This window comes from Sander lucioperca, chromosome 20 (genome assembly GCF_008315115.2).
Source record: "Sander lucioperca isolate FBNREF2018 chromosome 20, SLUC_FBN_1.2, whole genome shotgun sequence".
Lineage (NCBI taxonomy): Eukaryota > Metazoa > Chordata > Actinopteri > Perciformes > Percidae > Sander > Sander lucioperca.
Genome location: NC_050192.1, coordinates 12,173,550 through 12,192,205, shown reverse-complemented (window position 1 = coordinate 12,192,205; position 18,656 = coordinate 12,173,550). Strand labels below are relative to the sequence as shown.

Here is an 18,656-nt window from a genome sequence, read left to right as displayed (position 1 = left end):
TAATGCTGCATGATGGCACTGCAGGAGTACTACGTCAATGGAAGAATCAGGAGAGAAAGTGACTTCAGGGACCATGACGATGACTGGCTAATATGCCGATTTAGATTCCCTAAAGTTGTGCTCTTGGATCTATGTACTGAATTGAGTCCAGTAGAGAGGGCAACGTACCAGAACAGTGCCATCCCGGTCCAAATACAAGTCCTCGCCACTCTGGGGGCAACCGGCTGTTTCCAAATATTATATATAATCTTCACCTTTATCACTAAGGCTTGTTTGGATATAATATATAGTTCTGTTAAATCTTATCATATAGGTCTGGTATATCGAAGCTGTCCCCGAGTGCCATAATGCCTGCCGTTTTGGACAGTATTATTAATATAGGTAGTCATACATCAGGCTTCCCTACACTGTGCGAGAACAGGCCAAAATTATAATTCAATTTGCAACATTTCCCGAGTGTCTGAGAAGTTTTTTGCTTTTTCCCTCGCCAGTCATGATGATTCGGCGTAACAAAAGAACAACTGCCAGGGTCATTAACATACTGATCAGCATTCATGAGGTGCTTTGCATTGACTATTTCTGGTTAAAAATGGGCGTGTACAGGGCGGGATAAGAGGCTGATTCACGTACGCACACTTGTGGGTAATCTGTGATTTATAAAGGGAACATTGCTTACAGGTGTATGTACGCACAGTTTTATAAATCTGAATGTTTTTTGGCATACGCCATTTTTGGCTTTTGGGCGTATGTACACTTTTAGTAAGGATCCTACGCACAGTTTTATAAATGAGACCCCTGGTTGTTATCTAATATCATATTCAGAGTGGTAATCACCTACAACTAAAATTAATGTTTAGAAATTAGATTTTCAAATATTGACAGAAACGCTAATACTTCAGATGTCGCAGTATCCCGACAAAGGCATGTCTGGGTATTTTTTCTGGTATAAGTAAAAGTTAATCTTAGAAAAGCAATGACACATTTCCAATTTTCTCTGTGGCCCAGAGAGGTGATGTGGGAGGGATTTATATAGGAGGGTGAGATTGGCTAAGAGGAAGGACCCAACAGAGGGACAAATGCTGAATGCACATGAGAGGATGACTCAGTGCTGAATGACGTGTGTGAAAATGAGGAAGATAGGGTGTGAGCCATATAGAGAGAAAATAAGAGAACAAGAGAAAGACAGAGCTGCAGAGAATAAGAGAGGCACAACCAAAAGGTGGTTTCCAAACTCTGATAAAAAGTCTTCCTCTTTTTTGCAAATAATGCTGCGTGGGAAACTGTGTGTGCGAGGAAGAGTCAGATAAGTAGCAAAGAGATAAAACACCAGAGAACAATGAAAAGATCATGCAAGATAATAAGAGAAGAGGCAGTGTCCAGTGGCTCAGTTGATGACAGGATAAGGGAGAGCAACACCTCCGTCCATTCACAAGACTTCCAGGACACAAAGGCCACTTATACAAAACACATGGTCATGAACACATCCGAACTGCACGCATCTCATATCAAGCACTCTCCTTGAATGTCTGCATGTTGCCCTTATGGGTTGGAAATAGAGGTCCTTCGTTCATGTGCGGCACTCCTGTTCTGTGTGTGTTTTGTTCTTAACGCCTTACTCCTCTTTTCTCCCTCCTCCTCCTCTCCACTCAAAAATTCAGTGGTACCAAATGCAGAACTGTGTTGTTAAAATAGAACCAGCCTCTGACAGGGATTATGAATAAGTGACAATGTCATGGATTGAAACCACACATAAAATAATGAAATGTTTCTTGTTTTTGTTTTTTTAATTGTATGCTCGTGAAAAGATGTGGCTTTCCTGTCCAGAATGATGAAAAACTTGAAGGGGGAGACACTGTAAAGTTCATATTTTGGTGTTTCTATCTCTAAAGATATTATAAAACTGACTAAATTCAATTCTAAACAATAATATATCAAGATGTGAAAGTACTGTGATGAATGGAACATCTGTGCTAGAGGCTATGAAGATTTACTTTTTTTTTTTTATTTGTGACCACTGTGTTTAACCCTTGTGTTGTCTTCCCGTCAACCTTGAAAAAAACACATTTTTTTCTACCATTTTTGTTTTTGCTCTTTCCAACATTTTAAATTGTTCAAGTTTTCTTCTACACATTTTCAGCGCTTATTTCTACGTCCCATATTTTCTGATATACAACAAAAACTGAAAACGGGTCAATTTGACCCAAAGTCAACATAAAGGTTAAATGATATATAAACTACTTCTAAGATCAGTTAGTCAAGCTTTATTTATTCATGTAGATTAACTGATATCAACATCACTCTTATAATAGAGACTATGCATACATCACAACAAGTCTTCATGTTACTGATGATATACATTTGGGGGAAAGGTTTTAACAGACCAACAAAATAATCTTGTTTAATGATAATTTGTGAAGAATGCAAATAATGTTAATAACTTCACAACATCATCACACTGATAAGTTAAGCACAAGAGCTTGTAAGCTTGTGTAAACATCAAATTACTGGGGTAACACAATGTAAGCTAGATGAGCTACTTGTAAGCTAGTTAATGCAGCAGAACATCATTTTGTGCAGTCTTTTTTTTTTTTTTTATGTGATAAGTGGTTGTCTGCCATATGACCTCATAAATGTGTAGCCGATGGCTATTGTTGAAACAATAATTTAAAAAAACGATCAAGCTTTTGGCTGGTCTTCAGTGGCAAGTACTCGGAACATTAGACATTCACATTCGGCCAACTGAAGAAGGCAGCACATTACAAATGACATGGGGGTATCTGTTTTATCACCATTGTTCTTAAGGAGGCTTCGACAGAGAATTGATTTTCTAATTTTGTAACCTAACTCCGAATACCAACGTCTGGGTTGTTTATTTTCAATTATTTGCAAATATACAATAACAGTGCCACATACACATAAATATACTATGTGCCACACAGACACAGGTCTAAAATAGTCTGTCAGAGGTACACCTAACAAAACGCTGAGTCCACATATCTACTGTATGTCCACAGGTTTCGCTAACAACTCACACAGCTACCCTGATATGGATAACAAAAATCAATGAATGACTATATGCTAACCCTAACCAACATTCTCTCATTTTCACTCTCTGACCACATTTTTACTTTACAGGTGTTCTGTATTTTGTGTTTGTGTCTTTTTATTTCTTAGATGGAGAGGTCCATACCAAGTGCTGCTAACCACGAGAACCGCCCTGAGGGTGGAATGAAAGCCAGAATGGATCTATGCCACAATTGTGTGGGAGAGATCCACACAGGGGAAACGAGGACATGAAAGATGCCAAAAAGCAGTTGTGGCCAGGCGATTCTCCTATGCAGCCATGTTTCTCCTCCTTGGCACAGGATAAAATACTCTCATCCATAGAAATGACAAAGCGAGAAGATCACCTGAACGTGAGGCCTCAGTTGATTGCAATACAGACAAGTATTCTGATCTTTTACAAACTAATCGGAGTGCTTTGACTATAGCACCTCTGAAGGACAAAACAAACCTTACTTAAGAAGACAAAGTTTGTTACTGGACATCAGAAGATTGCAACGTAAGAGACAAAGGTTTTATGAAACTGCTAGTCTGGCTATGCAAATGATGGTAGACTATGCCAGTAACAGAAGTACTACTAACTGTTGGGTACTAACTAACTGTTGGGTATATCAACAATTGCCAACTTCAACTTACTCACCAATGCTGACTCCAGTTCTTAGCAGATTGGGACATGTTTCACTGGTATGATTTGGGTAATGAGTTCAACGAAACTAACCAAGGTTGTTATTTTTCAGGTAATCACTTACCTCATTTACAAGACTCACAAAGGGAAGCAAATAATTTTATCGGAAAAAAAGGCATAGTATAGTATGTCGAAAAAAGTAACAAAATGTCATAGTATAGTATGTCAGAAAAAAGCAATAAGTGAAAGTATAGTATGTCAAAATCATAAAAAAGTCATACTATATGCAGTGTCAAAACGTGATAGTATAGCATGTTGAAAAACGCCATAAAAAAATCATACTATAACATGTCGAAAAAACCTAAAAAAGTCATACTATAGCATGTTGAAAACATTTTATTATGGATAATCAGGGCACAGAAAACACAGATGGTTAAAGGGGCGCTATGCAGTTTTGGCCATTTCTTCACTGTTTTCTTTCGCTTTTTGCTCGCAGGTTTCTCTATAGAGCTCCCCCTACAGCTTCGGAATAGATATTTGGCAGCTCCTATGTTTACTTGTGTCTGACTCCTCGCTCGATCAGTCTGCCGTTTCCTCTTTCTCTGTTCCTCCGACAATGCTTTCCTAGCTTTCTGCTTCTTTTTTGCTACCTTGTTAGCCGGTTCTTGAATGGGCGTATGCGTGCAGTGCCGTGAAGCAATTTGTTATATCGCGAGACCTGACACTGACACTATGTATAGTATGTCGAGAAAAAAAGCAACAAAAAGTCAGTATAGTATGTCGAGAAATGTCATAGTATAATAGCAATGCCATAAAAATGTCAAAAAGTCATAGTATAGTATGTCGGAAAAAAACAACAAAAAGTCAGTATAGTATGTTGAAAAAATGTCATAGGATAGTATGTACAAAAAAGCATAGAAGGCAAAATGTAGCATGTCGAAAAAAAGCAATAAAAAGTCATAGTATAGCATGTCGAAAAAATGTCAGTAGAGTATGTAGAAAAGCAACAACAAAGTCACAGTCATACTATTGTAACTCGAAAAAAATTCATAGTATAGCATGTTGGGAAAAAAAGTCGTAGTATAGTATGTTGAAAAATGTCGTAAAAAAGTCATACCATGTCGAAAGCAATAAAAAGTCATACTATAACATGTTGAAAAAGTAATAATAGTATGTTATATTATAGTTTGTCGGTAAACAAAAAGTCATAGTATATTTAAAAAAATAGTAAAAAACTCATACTCTAGTGTGTCGGAAAAAAAAGTCATTGTATGTGAAAAAAACAACCTAAAAAAGTTAAACTATAGCATGTCGAAAAAAGCAATAAAAAGTCATAGTACAGCGTGTCTAAAAATAGTGTAGTATGTCGTAAAAAAGGTCATAAAAGGCAAACTATAGCATGTCAAAAAAAGTAAAAAATGTCATAGAATAAGTATGTCGAAAAACAACAAGAAAAGTCACAGTATATTATGTCGAAAAACCCCCATATAAAAGTCATACTATAGCGTGTCGGAAAACGACATAGTATAGTATTTTGAAAAAAAGCCATAAGAAGTCATAATATAGTATGTCGAAAAAGCAATAAAAACTTATAGTATAGTTTATCGGAAAACGTCAACAAAAAAAAAAGTCGTGGTATATTATGTCAAAAAATTGTAAAAAGGTCAAACTATAGTGTGTCGAAAAATGTCATGAATGTAAAACTATAGCATGTCTAAAAAAGCAATAGTCATAGTACAGCATGTCGAAAAACATCGAAAAGAAAGTCATATAGTATGTCGAAAAAATATAAATGTCATACTATAGCATGTCTTAAAAAAAGTTATAGTATGTTGATGCTTTTTTCGACATACTATAATATAACTTTTAGCCATAGTATGTCGAAAAAAGTCATAGTATAGTGTGTCAAGAAAAGTGATAAAAAGTCATAGTATAGTATGTCGGGAAAAAAACAAAAGGTCATAGTATGTCGAAAAGAAGTCAAAATACAGTATGTTAAAAAAATGTCAAGAAAATCATAAAAAAGTCAGTATACTATGTTGTAAAAAGTAATATTATAGTGTATCGAAAAAAATCTATTGTGCAAAGATGAATGTAATAATGATTGTAAGTAAACCATTTGTATCTCAGTAAAGAATTCAGATGCTAATATGCTGAAGACATCGTGTGGTTTTCTTTTTCTTTTACCTTAGAAGTCTGCCAGAGAACTTACCCACCCCCATAAGTAGTCTTCTGTTAGGCCACAGAGACAGACCTCATTGGTGCATGTAGATTGATGTTTTCACTTCATGATCAACAAGAGGGGGAACTGTGGCAGAAATATTATTACACAAAAATGTATTTATGATTTGCACATTGTCATGGTTTGGTATTTTGAGAGACTTCAGAGTCCTTCACAATTGGTATGCTTTATGAGAAGAGTCTAAGATAAGATGACCTTGTCCTCTCATCTTAGACCGGACCAAGGGTTATGTAACATTGTTTCGCCTCCTCCATGGTGGTGTGATTATGTGTGACATGGGACATGCTGTATAAAGCAGAGCAAAGAAAACGTACCTTTTTTTTGGAGTTTTTGGAATGTCTGTCCAAGTATATGTGCTGTACAAGTTCTGCTCTGATCTGTCAGATCTGTGTTGTAATAAACTTATGTATTCAAGTAGCAAACCTGAGGCTCAACAAGTTATTCTTTTATTCAGCTAAGTGAAGATTGAAGTTTTCTACACCAGTCATGAAAAAGTCATAGTATGTCAAAAAAGTGATTTAAAAGCCATAGCATAGTATGTCGAAAAAAGTGCAACAAAGGTCAAAGTATAATATGTCAAAAAAATGTTGAAAAAGCAGTATATCGAAAAAAGTGATAAAATGTCATAGTAAAGTATGTCGAAAAAAAGTGATAAAAAGCCACAGTATAGTATGTCGAAACACGCCATAGTATAGGATTTCGAAAAAAGTGATGAAAAAGCCATAGTATAGCGTGTCGAAACAAGCCATAGTATAGTATGTCAAAAAAATCTATAAAAAAAAACATAGTATATTATGTCGAAAAAAGTGATAAAAAAGCCATAGTATAATATGTCCAAAAAAGCCATAGTATAGTATGTCAAAAAAATCGATAAAAAAAAAAACATAGTATAGTATGTCGGAAAAAGTAATAAAAAGCCATAGTATAGTATGTTGAAAAAAGTGATTAAAAAAGCCATAGTATAGTATGTTGAAAAAAGTGATAAAAAAGCCAAAGTATAGTATGTCGAAAAAAGTGATAAAAAAGCCATAGTATAGTATGTCAAAACAAGCCATAGTATAGTATGTTGAAAACAGTGATAAAAAAGCCATAGTATAGTATGTCGAAAAAAGTGATAAAAAAGCCATAGTATAGTATGTCGAAAAACAAGTGATAAAAAGTCATAGTATAGTATGTCGAAACAAGTGATAAAAAGTCACAGTATAGAATGTTGAAAAAATGCCATAGTATAGTATGTTGAAAAAAGTGATAAAAAGCCATAGTATAGTATGTCGAAACAAGCCATAATATAGTATGTCGAAACAAGTGATAAAAAGCCATAGTATAGTATGTCAAAACAAGCCATAGTATAATATGTCGAAAAAAGTGATAAAAAAGACATAGTATAGTATGTCGAAACAATCCGTATGTCGAAACAAGTGATAAAAAGTCATAGTATATTATGTCGAAAAAAGTGATAAAAAAGCCATAGTATAGTATGTAAAAAAAAAGCCATAGTATATTATGTCGAAAAAAGTGATTAAAAAGTCATAGTATAGAATGTCGAAAAAGTGAAAACAAAAAAAGCCATAGTACAGTATGTCGAAACAAGCCATAGTATAGTATGTCGAAACAAGTTATAAAAAGTCACAGTATAGTATGTTGAAAAAAGCTACAGTATAGTATGTCGAAGCAAGCCCTTTATTGAAAAAAGTGATAAAAAGTCATACTATAGTATTTAAAAAAATAATAAAAAGTCATAGTATAGTATGTCGAAAAAAGTGATGAAAAAGCCATAGTATAGTATGTAAAAAAGTGATAAAAAAGCCATAGTATAGCATGTCAAAACAAGCCATAGTATAGTACGTCGAAAAAAGTGATAAAAAGCCATACTATAGTATGTCAAAAAAATAAAAGCATAGTATAGTATGTCGAAAAAATTTGATAAAAAAGCCATAGATAATATGTCGAAAAAAGCCATAGTATAGTATGTCGAAACAAGCCGTATGTAAAAAAAGTGATAAAAGTCATAGTATAGTATGTCGAAAAAAATTGATAAAAAAGTCAAAGTATAGTATGTCTAAAAAAGCTATAGTATAGTATGTCGAAAAAAGGGATAAAAAGTCATATATAGTATGTAAAAAAATAAAAAAAGTCATAGTATAGTATGTCGAAAAAAGTGATGAAAAAGCCATAGTATAGTATGTCGAAACAAGCTATAGTATAGTATGTAAAAAAGTGATAAAAAAGCCATAGTATAGCATGTCAAAACAAGCCATAGTATAGTACGTCGAAAAAAGTGATAAAAAGCCATAGTATAGTATGTCAATAAATAATAAAAAGTCATATTATAGTATGTCGAAAAAACGTGATAAAAAAGCCATAGAATAATATGTCGAAAAAAGCCATAGTATAGTATGTCGAAACAAGCCGTATGTATAAAAAAGTGATAAAAGTCATACTATAGTATGTCGAAAAAAGGGATAAAAAGCCATACTATAGTATGTCAATAAATAATAAAAAGTCATAGTATAGTATGTCGAAAAAAGTGATAAAAAAGCCATAGTATAGTATGTCGACAAAAGCGGTACAAAAGCCATAGTATAGTATGTCGAAAAAAGTGATAAAAAGCCATAGTATAGTATGTCGAAAAAAGTGATAAAAAGTCATAGTATAGTATGTTGAAAAAAGCTATAGTATACTATGTCGAAAGAAGTGATAAAAAGCCATGGTATAGCATGTCGAAAAAAGTCATAGTATAGTATGCTGAAACAAGCCGTATGTAGAAAAAGTGATAAAAAGTCATAATATAGTATGTCGAAAAAAAACTATAGTATAGTATGTCGAAAAAAGTAATAAAAAGCCATAGTATAGTATGTCGAAAAAAGTGATAAAAAAGCCATAGTATAGTATGTCGAAAAAAGTGATAAAAAAGCCATAGTATAGTATGTCCAAAAAAGTGATAAAAGTCATAGTATAGTATGTCGAAACATGCCATAGTATAGTATGTTGAAAAAAGTGATAAAAAGCCATAGTATAGTATGTCGAAACAAGCCATAATATAGTATGTCGAAACAAGTGATAAAAAGCCATAGTAAAGTATGTCAAAACAAGCCATAGTATAGTATGTCGAAAAAAGTGATAAAAAAGACATAGTATAGTATGTTGAAACAATCCGTATGTTGAAACAAGTGATAAAAAGTCATAGTATATTATGTCGAAAAAAGTGATAAGAACGCCATAGTATAGTATGTCAAAAAATAATAAAAAGTCATAGTATAGTATACCGAAAAAAAGTGATAAAAAAGCCATAGAATAATATGTCAAAAAAAGCCATAGTATAGTATGTCGAAAAAAGTGATAATGAAGCCGTATTATAGTATGTCAAAAAAGTGATAAAAAGTCATACTATAGTATGTCGAAACAAGTGATAAAAAGTCACAGTATAGTTGAAAAAAGCCATATATAGTACGTTGAAAAAAGTGATGAAAAAGCCATGGTATAGCATGTCGAAAAATAATGAAAAGTCATAGTATATAGTATGCTGAAAAAAACTGATAAAAAAGCCATAGTATAATATGTCGATAAAAGCCATAGTATAGTATGTCGAAACAAGCCGTATGTAGAAAACAGTGATAAAAAGTCATAATATAGTATGTCGAAAAAAACGTGATATAAAAGTCAAAGTATAGTATGTCTAAAAAAGCTATAGTGTAGTATGTCGAAAAAAGTGATAAAAAAGCCATAGTATAGCATGTCAAAACAAGCCATAGTATAGTACGTCGAAAAAAGTGATAAAAAGCCATACTATAGTATGTCAAAAAATAATAAAAAGTCATAGTATAGTATGTCGAAAAAATTTGATAAAAAAGCCATAGAATAATATGTCGAAAAAAGCCATAGTATAGTATGTCGAAACAAGCCGTATGTAGAAAAAAGTGATAAAAAGTCATAATATAGTATGTCGAAAAAAACTTGATAAAAAAAGTCAAAGTATAGTATGTCTAAAAAAGCTATAGTATAGTATGTCGAAAAAAGGGATAAAAAGTCATAATATAGTATTTAAAAAAATAATAAAAAGTCATAGTATAGTATGTCGAAAAAAGTGATGAAAAAGCCATAGTATAGTATGTCGAAACAAGCTATAGTATAGTATGTAAAAAAGTGATAAAAAAGCCATAGTATAGCATGTCAAAACAAGCCATAGTATAGTACGTCGAAAAAAGTGATAAAAAGCCATACTATAGTATGTCAAAAAATAATAAAAAGTCATAGTATAGTATGTCGAAAAAATTTGATAAAAAAGCCATAGAATAATATGTCGAAAAAAGCCATAGTATAGTATGTCGAAACAAGCCGTATGTAGAAAAAAGTGATAAAAAGTCATACTATAGTATGTCGAAAAAAGGGATAAAAAAGCCATACTATAGTATGTCAATAAATAATAAAAAGTCATAGTATAGTATGTCGAAAAAATGAGATAAAAAAGCCATAGTATAGTATGTCGACAAAAGCGGTACAAAAGCCATAGTATAGTATGTCGAAAAAAGTGATAATAAAGCCATAGTATAGTATGTCGAAAAAAGTGATAAAAAGTCATAGTATAGTATGTTGAAAAAAGCTATAGTATACTATGTCGAAAGAAGTGATAAAAAGCCATGGTATAGCATGTCGAAAAAAGTCATAGTATAGTATGCTGAAACAAGCCGTATGTAGAAAAAAGTGATAAAAAGTCATAATATAGTATGTCGAAAAAAAACTATAGTATAGTATGTCGAAAAAAGTAATAAAAAGCCATAGTATAGTATGTCGAAAAAAGTGATAAAAAAGCCATAGTATAGTATGTCGAAAAAAGTGATAAAAAAGCCATAGTATAGTATGTCCAAAAAAGTGATAAAAGTCATAGTATAGTATGTCGAAACATGCCATAGTATAGTATGTTGAAAAAAGTGATAAAAAGCCATAGTATAGTATGTCGAAACAAGCCATAATATAGTATGTCGAAACAAGTGATAAAAAGCCATAGTAAAGTATGTCAAAACAAGCCATAGTATAGTATGTCGAAAAAAGTGATAAAAAAGACATAGTATAGTATGTTGAAACAATCCGTATGTTGAAACAAGTGATAAAAAGTCATAGTATATTATGTCGAAAAAAGTGATAAGAACGCCATAGTATAGTATGTCAAAAAATAATAAAAAGTCATAGTATAGTATACCGAAAAAAGTGATAAAAAAGCCATAGAATAATATGTCAAAAAAAGCCATAGTATAGTATGTCGAAAAAAGTGATAATGAAGCCGTATTATAGTATGTCAAAAAAGTGATAAAAAGTCATACTATAGTATGTCGAAACAAGTGATAAAAAGTCACAGTATAGTTGAAAAAAGCCATATATAGTACGTTGAAAAAAGTGATGAAAAAGCCATGGTATAGCATGTCGAAAAATAATGAAAAGTCATAGTATATAGTATGCTGAAAAAAACTGATAAAAAAGCCATAGTATAATATGTCGATAAAAGCCATAGTATAGTATGTCGAAAAAAGTGATAAAAAAGCCATAGTATAGTATGTCGAAAAAAGCGATACAAAAGCCATAGTATAGTATGTCGAAAAAAGTGATAAAAAAGCCATAGTATAGTATGTCGAAACAATCCGTATGACAAAACAAGTGATAAAAAGTCATAGTATATCATGTCGAAAAATAATAAAAGTCATAGTATATTATACCGAAAAAAAGTGGTAAAAAAGCCATAGAATAACATGTCAAAAAAAGCCATAGTATAGTATGTCGAAAAAAGTGATAAAAAAGCCAGAGTATAGCAAGTCAAAACAAGCCAAAGTATAGTATGTCGAAAAAAGGGATAAAAAAGCCATACTATAGTATGTCAATAAATAATAAATAGTCATAGTATAGTATGTCGAAAAAATGTGATAAAAAAGCCATAGTATAGTATGTCGAAAAAAGCGATACAAAAGCCATAGTATAGTATGTCGAAAAAAGTGATAAAAAAGCCATAGTATAGTATGTCGAAACAATCCGTATGACAAAACAAGTGATAAAAAGTCATAGTATATCATGTCGAAAAATAATAAAAGTCATAGTATATTATACCGAAAAAAAGTGGTAAAAAAGCCATAGAATAACATGTCAAAAAAAGCCATAGTATAGTATGTCGAAAAAAGTGATAAAAAAGCCAGAGTATAGCAAGTCAAAACAAGCCATAGTATAGTATGTCGAAAAAAGGGATAAAAAAGCCATACTATAGTATGTCAATAAATAATAAATAGTCATAGTATAGTATGTTGAAAAAATGTGATAAAAAAGCCATAGTATAGTATGTCGAAAAAAGCGATACAAAAGCCATAGTATAGTATGTCGAAAAAAGTGATAAAAAAGCCATAGTATAGTATGTCGAAACAATCCGTATGACAAAACAAGTGATAAAAAGTCATAGTATATCATGTTGAAAAATAATAAAAGTCATAGTATATTATACCGAAAAAAAGTGGTAAAAAAGCCATAGAATACATGTCAAAAAAGCCATAGTATAGTATGTCGAAAAAAGTGATAAAAAAGCCAGAGTATAGCAAGTCAAAACAAGCCATAGTATAGTATGTCGAAAAAGGGATAAAAAAGCCATACTATAGTATGTCAATAAATAATAAATAGTCATAGTATAGTATGTTGAAAAAATGTGATAAAAAAGCCATAGTATAGTATGTCGAAAAAAGCGATACAAAAGCCATAGTACAGTATGTCGAAAAAAGTGATAAAAAAGCCATAGTATAGTATGTCGAAACAATCCGTATGACAAAACAAGTGATAAAAAGTCATAGTATATCATGTTGAAAAATAATAAAAGTCATAGTATATTATACCGAAAAAAAGTGGTAAAAAAGCCATAGTATAGTATGTCGAAAAAAGCGATACAAAAGCCATAGTATAGTATGTCGAAAAAAGTGATAAAAAAGCCATAGTATAGTATGTCGAAACAATCCGTATGACAAAACAAGTGATAAAAAATCATAGTATATCATGTCGAAAAATAATAAAAGTCATAGTATATTATACCAAAAAAAAGTGGTATATGTTGAAAAAAGCTATAGTATAGTATGTCGAAAAAAGTGATAAAAAAGCCAGAGTATAGCAAGTCAAAACAAGCCATAGTATAGTATGTCGAAAAAAGGGATAAAAAAGCCATACTATAGTATGTCAATAAATAATAAATAGTCATAGTATAGTATGTCGAAAAAATGTGATAAAAAGCCATAGTATAGTATGTCGAAAAAAGCGATACAAAAGCCATAGTATAGTATGTCGAAAAAAGTGATAAAAAAGCCATAGTATAGTATGTCGAAACGATCCGTATGACAAAACAAGTGATAAAAAGTCATAGTATATCATGTTGAAAAATAATAAAAGTCATAGTATATTATACCGAAAAAAAGTGGTAAAAAAGCCATAGAATAACATGTCAAAAAAAGCCATAGTATAGTATGTCGAAAAAAGTGATAATGAAGCCATGGTATAGCATGTCGAAAAATAATGAAAAGTCATAGTATATGGTATGCTGAAAAAAACTGATAAAAAAGCCATAGTATAATATGTCAAAAAAAGCCATAGTATAGTATGTCAAAAAAATCGATTAAAAAAAAACATAGTATAGTATGTCACAAAAAGTAATAAAAAGCCATTGTATAGTATGTCGAAAAAAGTGATTAAAAAAGCCATAGTATAGTATGTCGAAAAAAGTGATAAAAAAGCCATAGCATAGTATGTCGAAAAAAACGTGATAAGAAACTCAAAGTATAGCATGTCAAAACAAGCCATAGTATAGTATGTCGAAAAAAGTGATAAAAAAGCCATAGTATAGTATGTCGAAAAACAAGCCATAGTATAGTATGTCGAAACAAGCCGTATGTAGAAAACAGTGATAAAAAGTCATAATATAGTATGTCGAAAAAAACGTGATATAAAAGTCAAAGTATAGTATGTCTAAAAAAGCTATAGTATAGTATGTCGAAAAAAGTGATAAAAAAGCCAGAGTATAGCATGTGAAAATAAGCCATAGTATAGTATGTCGAAAAAAGTGATAAAAAGCCATACTATAGTATGTCAGTAAATAATAAAAAAGTCATAGTATAGTATGTCGAAAAAACGTGATAAAAAAGCCATAGTATAGTATGTCGAAAAAAGCGATACAAAAGCCATAGTATAGTATGTCGAAACAAGCCATAGTATGACGAAAAAAGTGATAATAAAGCCATACTATAGTATGTCGAAAAAAGTGATAAAAAGTCATAGTATAGTATGTCGAAACAAGTGATAAAAAGTCACAGAATAGTATGTCGAAAAAAGCTATAGTATAGTATGTCGAAAAAAATGATGAAAATTCATGGTATAGCATGTCGAAACAAGTCATCGTATAGTATGCCGAAACAAGCCGTATGTAGAAAAAAGTGATAAAAATTCATAATATAGTATGTCGAAAAAAACGTGATAAGAAAGTCAAAGTATAGAATGTCAAAACAAGCTATAGTATAGTATGTCGAAAAAAGTGATAAAAAAGCCATACTATAGTATGTCAACAAATAATAAAAAGTCATAGTATATTACGTCAAAAAAATGTGATAAAAAAGCCATAGTATAGTATGTCGAAACAAAGTGATAAATAAGCCATAGTATAGTACGTCGAAAAAAGTGATCAAAAAGCCATAGAATAGTGTTGAAAAAAGCCATAGTATAGTACGTTTATTATCATATGTCGAAAAAGTGATAAAAAAGCCATAGTATAATATGTCGAAAAAAGTCATAGTATAGTATGGCGAAAAAAGTGATAAAAAGTCATAGTATAGTATGTCAAAACAAGCCATAGTATGTCGAAACAAGTAATAAAAAGTCACAATATAGCATGTCGAAAAAAGCTATAGTATAGTATGCAGAAAAAAGTGATAAAAAAAGCCATAGTATAGCATGTCGAAAAATCGTAAAAAGTCATAGTATAGTATGCCGAAAAAAAGTGATAAAAAAGCCATAGTATATAGTATGTTGAAAAAAGTGATAAAAAGTCATAGTATAGTATGTTGAAAAAAGTGATAAAAAAAAGCCATAGTATAGTATGTCGAAAAAAGTGATAAAAAAGTCATAGTATAATATGTCGAAAAATTGCTATAGTATAGTATGTCGAAAAAAGTGATAAAAAAGCCATAGTATAGTATGTTGAAACAAGCCATAGTACAGTATGTCGAAAAAAGTGATTAAAAAAGTCATAGTATAATATTTCGAAACAAGCCATAGTATAGTATGTCGAAAAATAATAAAAAGCCATAGTATAGTATGTTGAAAAAAGCCATAGTATAGTGTGTCGACAAAAGCTATAGTATAGTATGTCGAAAAAAGCTATAGTATAGTATGTCGAAAAAAGTAATAAAAAAGCCATAGTATAGCATGTCGAAAAATAATAAAAAGTCATAGTATAGTATGCCGAAAAAAGTGATCAAAAAGCCATAGAATAGTATGATGAAACAAGCCATAGTACAGTATGTCGAAAAAAGTGATAAAAAAGTCACAGTATAGTACGTCGAAAAAAGTGATCAAAAAGCCATAGAATAGTGTTGAAAAAAGCCATAGTATAGTATGTTTAGTATCATATGTCGAAAAAGTGATTAAAAAAGCCATAGTATAATATGTTGAAAAAAGTCATAGTATTGTACGTCGAAAAAAGTGATCAAAAAGCCAGAGAATAGTGTTGAAAAAAGCCATAGTATAGTATGTTTAGTATCATATGTCGAAAAAGTGATTAAAAAAGCCATAGTATAGTATGTCAAAAAAAGTAATAAAAAAGCCATAGTATAGCATGTCGAAAAAATAATAAAAAGTCATAGTATAGTATGCCGAAACAAAGTGATAAAAAAGCCATAGTATAGTACGTCGAAAAAAGTGATAAAAAAATCCGTAATAGTATGTCGAAAAAAGTGATAAAAAAGACACAGTATAGTATGTCGAAAAAATAATAAAAAGTCATAGTATAGTATGCCGAAACAAAGTGATAAATAAGCCATAGTATAGTACGTCGAAAAAAGTGATAAAAAAATCCGTAATAGTATGTCGAAAAAAGTGATAAAAAAGTCACAGTATAGTATGTCGAAAAAAGCTATACTATAGTATGTCGAAAAAAGTGATAAAAAAGCCATAGTATAGCATGTTGTAAAACAAGCCATAGTATAGTATGTCGAAACAAAGTGATAAATAAGCCATAGTATAGTACGTCGAAAAAAGTGATCAAAAAGCCATAGAATAGTGTTGAAAAAAGCCATAGTATAGTACGTTTATTATCATATGTCGAAAAAGTGATAAAAAAGCCATAGTATAATATGTCGAAAAAAGTCATAGTATAGTATGGCGAAAAAAGTGATAAAAAGTCATAGTATAGTATGTCAAAACAAGCCATAGTATGTCGAAACAAGTAATAAAAAGTCACAATATAGCATGTCGAAAAAAGCTATAGTATAGTATGCAGAAAAAAGTGATAAAAAAAGCCATAGTATAGCATGTCGAAAAATCGTAAAAAGTCATAGTATAGTATGCCGAAAAAAAGTGATAAAAAAGCCATAGTATATAGTATGTAGAAAAAAGTGATAAAAAGTCATAGTATAGTATGTTGAAAAAAGTGATAAAAAAAGCCATAGTATAGTATGTCGAAACAAGTGATAAAAAGTCACAGTATAGTATGTCGAAAAATTGCTATAGTATAGTATGTCGAAAAAAGTGATAAAAAAGCCATAGTATAGTATGTTGAAACAAGCCATAGTACAGTATGTCGAAAAAAGTGATTAAAAAAGTCATAGTATAATATTTCGAAACAAGCCATAGTATAGTATGTCGAAAAATAATAAAAAGTCATAGTATAGTATGCCGAAAAAAAGTGATAAAAAAGCCATAGTATAGTATGTTGAAAAAAGCCATAGTATAGTGTGTCGACAAAAGCTATAGTATAGTATGTCGAAAAAAGCTATAGTATAGTATGTCGAAAAAAGTAATAAAAAAGCCATAGTATAGCATGTCGAAAAATAATAAAAAGTCATAGTATAGTATGCCGAAAAAAGTGATCAAAAAGCCATAGAATAGTATGATGAAACAAGCCATAGTACAGTATGTCGAAAAAAGTGATAAAAAAGTCACAGTATAGTACGTCGAAAAAAGTGATCAAAAAGCCATAGAATAGTGTTGAAAAAAGCCATAGTATAGTATGTTTAGTATCATATGTCGAAAAAGTGATTAAAAAAGCCATAGTATAATATGTTGAAAAAAGTCATAGTATTGTACGTCGAAAAAAGTGATCAAAAAGCCAGAGAATAGTGTTGAAAAAAGCCATAGTATAGTATGTTTAGTATCATATGTCGAAAAAGTGATTAAAAAAGCCATAGTATAGTATGTCAAAAAAAGTAATAAAAAAGCCATAGTATAGCATGTCGAAAAAATAATAAAAAGTCATAGTATAGTATGCCGAAACAAAGTGATAAAAAAGCCATAGTATAGTACGTCGAAAAAAGTGATAAAAAAATCCGTAATAGTATGTCGAAAAAAGTGATAAAAAAGACACAGTATAGTATGTCGAAAAAATAATAAAAAGTCATAGTATAGTATGCCGAAACAAAGTGATGAATAAGCCATAGTATAGTACGTCGAAAAAAGTGATAAAAAAATCCGTAATAGTATGTCGAAAAAAGTGATAAAAAAGTCACAGTATAGTATGTCGAAAAAAGCTATACTATAGTATGTCGAAAAAAGTGATAAAAAAGCCATAGTATAGCATGTTGTAAAACAAGCCATAGTATAGTATGTCGAAAAAAGTGATAAAAAAAAGCCGTAATAGTATGTCGAAAAAAGTGATAAAAAAGTCACAGTATAGTACGTCGAAAAAAGTGATCAAAAAGCCATAGTATAGTATGTTGAAAAAAGTGATAAAAAAAAGCCATAGTATAGTATGTTGAAACAAGCCATAGTATAGTATGTCGACAAAAGCTATAGTATAGTTTGTCAAAAAAAGTAATAAAAAAGCCATAGTATAGCATGTCGAAAAATAATAAAAAGTCATAGTATAGTATGCCGAAAAAAAGTGATAAAAAAGCCATAGTATAGTATGTCGAAAAAAGTGATAAAAAAGCCATAATATAGTATGTCGAAAAAAGTGATAAAAAAAAGCCATAGTATAGTATGTTGAAACAAGCCATAGTATAGTATTTCGAAACAAGTGATAAAAAGTCACAGTATAGTATGTCGAAAAAAGCTATACTATATTATGTCGAAAAAAGTGATTAAAAAGCCATAGTATAGCATGTTGTAAAACAAGCCATAGTATAGTATGTCGAAAAAAGTGATAAAAAAAGCCGTAATAGTATGTCGAAAAAAGTGATAAAAAAGTCACAGTATAGTACGTCGAAAAAAGTGATCAAAAAGCCATAGAATAGTGTTGAAAAAAGCCATAGTATAGTATGTTTAGTATCATATGTCGAAAAAGTGATAAAAAAGCTATAGTACAGCATGTTGTAAAACAAGCCATAGTATAGTATGTCGAAAAAAGTGATAAAAAAAAGCCATAGTATAGTATGTCGAAAAAAGTGATAAAAAAGTCATAGTATAATATTTCGAAACAAGCCATAGTATAGTATGTCGAAACAAGTGATAAAAAGCCATAGTATAGCATGTCGAAAAATAATAAAAAGTCATAGTATAGTATGCTGA

General features: G+C 30.8%; 1 protein-coding gene across 3 annotated transcripts in view; it reads left to right on the top strand.

Annotated features, from left to right (window-relative positions):
• Window positions 1-3,853, top strand: part of grm8a (glutamate receptor, metabotropic 8a) — a 419,149-nt gene extending 415,296 nt beyond the window's left edge. For all 3 annotated transcript variants that reach the window (XM_031284748.2, XM_035995865.1, XM_035995866.1), the window contains one exon: window positions 3,175-3,853. The gene's annotated coding sequence lies outside the window, so the exon portion shown is untranslated. The remainder of the gene's footprint in view (window positions 1-3,174) is intronic.
• The last annotated feature ends 14,803 nt before the right edge of the window (window positions 3,854-18,656 follow it).